Source organism: Salmo salar, unplaced genomic scaffold, assembly GCF_905237065.1.
Source record: "Salmo salar unplaced genomic scaffold, Ssal_v3.1, whole genome shotgun sequence".
NCBI lineage: Eukaryota > Metazoa > Chordata > Actinopteri > Salmoniformes > Salmonidae > Salmo > Salmo salar.
In genome coordinates, this window is record NW_025549390.1 from 1 (window position 1) to 8404 (window position 8404).

Here is an 8404-nt window from a genome sequence, read left to right on the forward strand (position 1 = left end):
CAAATCAAATTTATTTTTATATAGCCCTTCGTACATCAGCTGATATTCTCAAAGTGCTGTACAGAAACCCAGCCTAAAACCCCAAACAGCAAGCAAAGCATGTGAAAGAAGCACGGTGGCTAGGAAAAACTCCCTAGGAAAAACTCCCTAGAAAGGCCAAAAACCTAGGAAGAAACCTAGAGAGGAACCAGGCTATGAGGGGTGGCCAGTCCTCTTCTGGCTGTGCAGGGTGGATATTATAACAGAACATGGTCAAAATGTTAAAATGTTAAAATGTTCATAAATGACCAGCATGGTCAAATAATAATAATCATAGTAGTTGTCGAGGGTGCAACAAGCACGTCCGGTGAACAGGTCAGGGTTCCATAGCCGCAGGCAGAACAGTTGAAACTGGAGCAGCAGCACGGCCAGGTGGACTGGGGACAGCAAGGAGTCATCATACCAGGTAGTCCTGAGGCATGGTCCTAGGGCTCAGGTCCTCCGAGAGAAAGACAGAAAGAGAGAAAGAGAGAATTAGAGAGAGCATATTTAAATACACACAGGACACCGGATAAGACAAGAGAAATACTCCAGATGTAACAGACTGACCCTAGCCCTCGACACATAAACTACTGCAGCATAAATACTGGAGGCTGAGACAGGAGGGATCAGAAGACACTGTGGCCCCATCCGATGATACCCCGGACAGGGCCAAACAGGCAGGATATAACCCCACCCACTTTGCCAAAGCACAGCCCCCCACACCACTAGAGGGATGTCTCCAACCACCAACTTACCGTCCTAAGACAAGGCCGAGTATAGCCCACAACGATCTCCGCCATGGCACAACCCAAGGGGGGGCGCCAACCCAGACAGGAAGACCACGTCAGTGACTCAACCCACTCAAGTGACGCACCCCTCCCATGGACGGCATGGAAGAACACCAGTAGGCCAGTGACTCAGCCTCTGTAAAAGGGTTAGAGGCAGAGAATCCCAGTGGAAAGAGGGGAACCGGCAAGGCAGAGACAGCAAGGGCGGTTCGTTGCTCCAGCCTTTCCGTTCACCTTCACACTCCTGGGCCAGACTATACTTAATCATAGGACCTACTGAAGAGATAAGTCTTCAGTAAAGACTTAAAGGTTGAGACTGAGTCTGCGTCTCTCACATTGGTAGGCAGACCATTCCATAAAAATGGAGCTCTATAGGAGAAAGCCCTACCTCCAGCCGTTTGCTTAGAAATTCTAGGGACAATTAGGAGGCCTGCGTCTTGTGACCGTAGCGTACGTGTAGGTATGTACGGCAGGACCAAATCGGAAAGATAGGTAGGAGCAAGCCCATGTAATGCTTTGTAGGTTAGCAGTAAAACCTTGAAATCAGCCCTTGCCTTAACCTCTTGGGGCTAGGTGGGACGCTAGCGTGCACACCTGTGGTGCACTCCATCAACAGCAGGTGCATTTCAAGAGCGGCAAATTTGAATCCAAATAAATGTCAAAATTCAAATTTTTCAAAAATACAACTATGTTACACCATTTGAAAGATAAACATCTCCTTAATCTAACCACGTTTTACGATTTCAAAAAGGTTTTACGGCGAAAGCATAAATTTAGAGTATGTTAGGACAGTACATTTACAAGAGTTGTGTGTAATGTTTTGTCAAGTCAAAGACAGGGTCACCAAAACCATAAAACCAGCTAAAATGATACACTAACCTTTTACAATCTCCATCAGATGACACTCCTAGGACATTATGTTAGACAATGCATGCATTTTTAGTTCTATCAAGTTCATATTTATATACAAAAACAGCGTTTTACTATGGCATTGATGTTGAGGAAATCGTTTCCCTCCAATAACCGGCAGTCAAGTCAGCGTCACAAATTAAATAATTAAAATTAGAAAACATTGGTAAAATATTATATTGTCATTTAAAGAATTATAGATTTACATCTTTTGAACGCAATCAACTTGCCAGATTTAAAAATAACCTTACTGGGAAATCACACTTTGCAATAATCTGAGCACTGTGCCCAGAAAAATACGCGTTGCGATACAGACTAGACGTCATGTTGGGGAGATCTAAAATCGAAAATACTATGTAAATAATCCATTACCTTTGATTCTCTTCATCAGATGTCACTTCCAGGTATCACAGGTCCATAACGAATGTAGTTTTGTTCAAAAAAGCTCATCATTTATGTCCAAAAATCTCCGTCTCGTTAGCACATGATGTAAGCCAGCCGGACTTCTCGTCATGAACGAGGGGAAAAAATATATTTCCGTTCGTTCAAACATGTCAAACGTTGTATAGCATAAATCATTAGGGCCTTTTTTAACCAGAACATGAATAATATTCAAGGTGGACGAATGCATAGCCTTTTATAACGTATTGGAACGAGGGTACCCAACATGAAGTAGCGCGCCAGGTGTCTAATGGGACATCACCGTTCCATGGCTCTTGTTCGGTCAGATCTCCCTCCAGAAGACTCAAAACACTTTGTAAAGGCTGGTGACATCTAGTGGAAGCAATAGGAAGTGCCAAAATATTCCTAAACCCCTGTGTTTTTCAATGGGATAGGTTTAAAATCAATACAACACATCAGGTATCCACTTCCTGTCAGAAAATGTCTCAGGGTTTTGCCTGCCAAATGAGTTCTGTTATACTCACAGACACCATTCAAACAGTTTTGGAAACTTTAGAGTGTTTTCTATCCATATATAATAAGTATATGCATATTCTAGTTACTGGGTAGGATTAGTAACCAGATTAAATCGGGTACATTTTTTTATCCAGACGTGCAAATGCTGCCCCTAGACCCAACAGGTTAACAGGAAGCCAGTGTAGGGAGGCTAACACTGGAGTAATATGATCAAATTTTTTGGTTCTAGTCAGGATTCTAGCAGCCGTATTTAGCACTAACTGAAGTTTATTTAGTGCTTTATCCAGGTAGCCGGAAAGTAGAGCATTGCAGTAGTCCAGCCTAGAAGTAACAAAAGCATGGATTAATTTTTCTGCGTCATTTTTGGACAGAAAATTTCTGATTTTTGCAATGTTACGTAGATGGAAAAAAGCTGTCCTTGAAACAGTCTTGATATGTTCTTCAAAAGAGAGATCAGGGTCCAGAGTAACGCCGAGGTCCTTCACAGTTTTATTTGAGACGACTGTACAACCATCCAGATTAATTGTCAGATTCAACAGAAGATCTCTTTGTTTCTTGGGACCTAGAACAAGCATCTCTGTTTTGTCCGAGTTTAAAAGTAGAAAGTTTGCAGCCATCCACTTCTTTATGTCTGAAACACAGGCTTCTAGCGAGGGCAATTTTGGGGCTTCACCATGTTTCATTGAAATGTACAGCTGTGTGTCGTCTGCATAGCAGTGAAATTTAACATTATGTTTTCGAATGACATCCCCAAGAGGTAAAATATATAGTGAAAACAATAGTGGTCCTAAAACGGAACCTTGAGGAACACCGACATTTACAATTGATTTGTCAGAGGACAAACCATTCACAGAGACAAACTGATATCTTTCCGACAGATAAGATCTAAACCAGGCCAGAACATATCCCCCGTGAGGGGGGGTCATGTGTCTGTGTGTGTCTGTATATCCCCCGTGAGGGGGGGGTCATGTCTCTGTGTGTGTGTCTCTGTGTGTGTGTCTCTGTGTGTGTCTCTGTATATCCCCGTGAGGGGGGGCCATGTGGCTGTCTGTGTGTCTCTGTATATCCCCCGTGAGGGGGGGTCATGTGGCTGTGTGTGTGTGTCTCTGTGTGTGTGTGTAGGAAGCAATGGTTTTTAAACATGTCTAACCTCTGACGTTCCAGAAGACTTCTCTGCATATCCCATATGAAGAGTCAACCAGTGTTTACAGCCCTGACACCTCCGTCAATCCCAGCCATTCACCTACAGCCTATAAGCAGAGAGTCCCTTCACCAACAGCCTATAAACAGAGAGTCCATTCACCTACAGCCTATAAGCAGAGAGTCCCTTCACCAACAGCCTATAAGCAGAGAGTCCATTCACCTACAGCCTATAAGCAGAGAGTTCCTACATTGTCTCATTGAGGACATAGTGGCTTTGCAGCTCTGAAGACAGAACAGCTAAAAGATAATCTGGGAATCCTTTATCCCCCTATTGAGAGTTTTGAAGGTGAGTTGAAATTACAATTTAATGAATGCTTTTTACATCTAAATATGCCTGTTTATAAATATATATAATATATAATAAAATGAATGTTTTTATAAGGTTTTATATAACCATATATATTTATATATATTAATTGAGAGGAGGGGTTATTGATACATGAATACTCACAACGCAAAAGCTCTACTCAAGACTGGACCACTGTAACCACCTAGTGGATGTTCAGTTACATAACCAAACATTACATGACTTTCATTTTAGATGTTTTAGTGCTTGTTGAATGTAGATACAATGTTAGCATCTCTCTCTCTCTCTCTCTCTCTCTCTCTCTCTCTCTCTCTCTCCCTCTCTCTCTCCCTCTCTCCCCGTGAGGGGGGGTCATGTGTCTGTGTGTGTCTGTATATCCCCCGTGAGGGGGGGTCATGTGTGTGTGTCTCTGTGTGTGTGTCTCTGTGTGTATTTGCACGGCCGGATAAAAAAAACGTACCCGATTTAATCTGGTTACTACTCCTGCCCAGTAACTAGAATATGCATATAATTATTGGCTTTGGATAGAAAACACCCTAAAGTTTCTAAAACTGTTTGAATGGTGTCTGAGTATAACAGAACTCATATGGCAGGCAAAAACCTGAGAAGATTCCATGCAGGAAGTGGCCTGTCTGACAAGTTCTTGTTCTTCTTGGCTCTGTTTATTGAAGACTGAGGATCTTTGCTGTAACGTGACACTTCCTACGGCTCCCATAGGCTCTCAGAAGCCGGGAAAAAGCTGAATGATATCGAGGCAGCCCCTGGCTGAAACACATTATCGCCTTTGGTAAGTGGCCGATCAGAGGACCATCAGACTGGGGCTCGTGCACGAGGGCACGAGATGTTTTTATTTTCTCTCTCTTTGAACGTAAACACGCTTTCTCAGTCGGAATATTATCGCTTTTTTACGAGAAAAATTGCATAAAAATTGATTTTAAACAGCGCGGTTGACATGCTTCGAAGTACAGTAATGGAATATTTAGATTTTTTTTGTCACGAAATGCGTCGTGCTCATCACCCTTCTTTACCATTCGGATAGTGTCTTGAACGCACGAACAAAACGCCGCTATTTGGATATAACTATGGATTGTTTGGGACCAAACCAACATTTGTTATTGAAGAAGAAGTCCTGGGAGTGCATTCTGATGAAGAACAGCAAAGGTAATAACATTTTTCTTATAGTAAATCTGACTTTGGTGAGGGCTAAACTTGCTGGGTGTCTAAATAGCTAGCCCTGTGATGCCGGGCTATCTACTTAGAATATTGCAAAATGTGCTTTCACCGAAAAACTATTTTAAAATCGGACATAGCGAGTGCATAGAGGAGTTCTGTATCTATAATTCTTAAAATAATTGTTATGTTTTTTGTGAACGTTTATCGTGAGTAATTTAGTAAATTCACCGGAAGTTTGCGGGGGGTATGCTAGTTCTGAACGTCACATGCTAATGTAAAAAGCTGGTTTTTGATATAAATATGAACTTGATTGAACAAAACATGCATGTATTGTATAACATAATGTCCTAGGGGTGTCATCTGATGAAGATCAAAGGTTAGTGCTGCATTTAGCTGTGGTTTGGGTTTATGTGACATTATATGCTAGCTTGAAAAATGGGTGTCTGATTATTTCTGGCTGGGTACTCTGCTGACATAATCTAATGTTTTGCTTTCATTGTAAAGCCTTTTTGAAATCGGACAGTGTGGTTAGATTAACGAGAGTCTTGTCTTTAAAATGGTGTAAAATAGTAATATGTTTGAGAAATTGAAGTAATAGCATTTCTAAGGTATTTGAATATCGCGCCACGGGATTACACTGGCTGTTGAGTAGGTGGGACGCAAGCGTCCCACCTAGCCCATAGAGGTTAAAACAATTTCAAATATTGTAATTTTTTTCAGACTCCAATCTTGCCGAGTCTATACATCAAGAGGACAACGGGGTAGGAAACACAACATCGACTCCTCTGAAAAACAGGCATCAAACAACCAAAGGTAATTTAACTAACATGAAAACATGGCCTAACAGAGAGAAACAGAAACAGGATATATTGATGTGTTGATATATTTTAAAACGTACTGTTTAAAAATATATAAATAAAATAAAAATAAAAGCATTTTTTCATTTATCACTATTATTGGTTATTTAATACTATTATATATATTTATTTTTAATACACTATTTTGTATATATGTTCCTTTCAGACTCCTCCAAGGCCTATACAAACACAGAAGACCCAATACAACAAGAGGAAGAGGAGGAAGAGGACGCTGAAGACATACTGAGTAAAACACCTAAACCGGTTGATACATTCAATGGTGTTAATGTCGAGGATGATGAGGTCAATGATGGTTCTGATGAAGGGTTGAGCTATGATGAGGACGATGTGTTGATGAGGACGATGTGTTGATGAGGACGATGTGTTGATGAGGACGATGTGTTGATGAGGACGATGTGTTGATGAGGACGATGTGTTGATGAGGATGATGTGTTGATGAGGACGATGAGGATGATGCGTTGATGAGGATGATGTGTTGATGAGGATGATGCGTTGATGAGGATGATGTGTTGATGAGGATGATGAGGATGATATGCGGATGATGTTTTGATGAGGATGATGTGTTGATGAGGATGATGTGTTGATGATGAAGATGTGTTGATGAGGATGATGAGGATGATGAGGATGATGTGTTGATGAGGATGATGTGTTGATGAGGATGATGTGTTGATGAGGATGATGTGTTGATGAGGACGATGTGTTGATGAGGACGATGTGTTGATGAGGACGATGTGATGATGAGGACGATGTGATGATGAGGACGATGTGATGATGAGGATGTTGTGTTGATGAGGATGATGTGTTGATGAGGATGATGAGGACGATGTGTTGATGAGGATGATGTGTTGATGCGTTGATGAGGATGATGCGTTGATGAGGATGATGCGGCTAAACAGCTTGATACAATCATTTCTGAGGTAGAACCTCTACTGATTGAAGATATCATCAATGAGGACACTGATCAGGATATAGATCTTCAAGATAGGTTTCTCACAGCCTTTTACAGGGCTCCAAAAGACAGAGAGGTCCAGTTACTAGTGTGAGCGGACCAAGTAATTTGGTGTCACTCTAAAGCTGAAAGGTGGAATAAACGAGTCAGGAGTGGGTTTTCTTGATTGAAAACAGTTCTCTATTGAGGGATTTCTGACAATACAAACACAGTCAATGAGAATCTCCCAATGAATAACATACATCTTCTTCTTTAGATGACACAGGACGATTATCTTTAAACTGTAACAACCATCACAGATTCGTCACCGTCTTAATGGATCTTCTTGGATAGCTCCCCTCTCTCCGTAGCCATTCTCCAGAGATAGTTTATCTTCTCCCCTTCTTGCTGGTTCCATCCTCTCTCTTATAGGGGAAAGAGAATATCTCATTAGTACTGTCAGCTGTGCTTAATTTCCTCTGGTTACCTTGTCTCACATGCCTTGTTGTGCTACTATCCGTGAGCCCAGCCTGCCCTCTGGTGGTCCTTCCACATTAGATAGGTTTCTCACAGCCTTTTACAGGGCTCTAAAAGACAGAGAGGTCCAGTTACTAGATAGGTTTCTCACAGCCTTTTACAGGGCTCTAAAAGACAGAGAGGTCCAGTTACTAGATAGGTTTCTCACAGCTTTTTACAGGGCTCTAAAAGACAGAGAGGTCCAGTTACTAGATAGGTTTCTCACAGCCTTTTACAGGGCTCTAAAAGACAGAGAGGTCCAGTTACTAGATAGGTTTCTCACAGCCTTTTACAGGGCTCTAAAAGACAGAGAGGTCCAGTTACTAGATAGGTTTCTCACAGCTTTTTACAGGGCTCTAAAAGACAGAGAGGTCCAGTTACTAGATAGGTTTCTCACAGCCTTTTACAGGGCTCTAAAAGACAGAGAGGTCCAGCTACACAAACGTATGGTTACTTTACTAAGACGGCAGTACAGCCAAGACCTATCCTTCTGGCATAAAACCATACCACGCTTGATACGCATCAATCTGATTAAAAAACGCCCAAACAAACGATAAAAGCTGTATGTAACATGGATACTTCTAGAATACCACCAGAACTTATCTCCTTAATTAACCACATTAATGAGCTCACCCCTCCTTCAACACCACCCCTCCTTCAACACCAACACAACACCACCCTCCTTCAACACCACCCCTCCTTCAACACCACCCCCCACACAACACCACCCCCCACCACCTATAAATCCTACACATGATCACAC

General features: G+C 41.8%; 1 long non-coding RNA gene across 1 annotated transcript; it reads left to right on the forward strand.

The window, feature by feature from the left end:
- The first annotated feature begins 3717 nt into the window (after positions 1–3717).
- On the forward strand, positions 3718–6560 carry LOC123738255 (uncharacterized). Its single transcript, XR_006767469.1, has 3 exons — positions 3718–4125; positions 6040–6132; positions 6343–6560. It is a non-coding gene; the product is annotated as an uncharacterized lncRNA (long non-coding RNA).
- The last annotated feature ends 1844 nt before the right edge of the window (positions 6561–8404 follow it).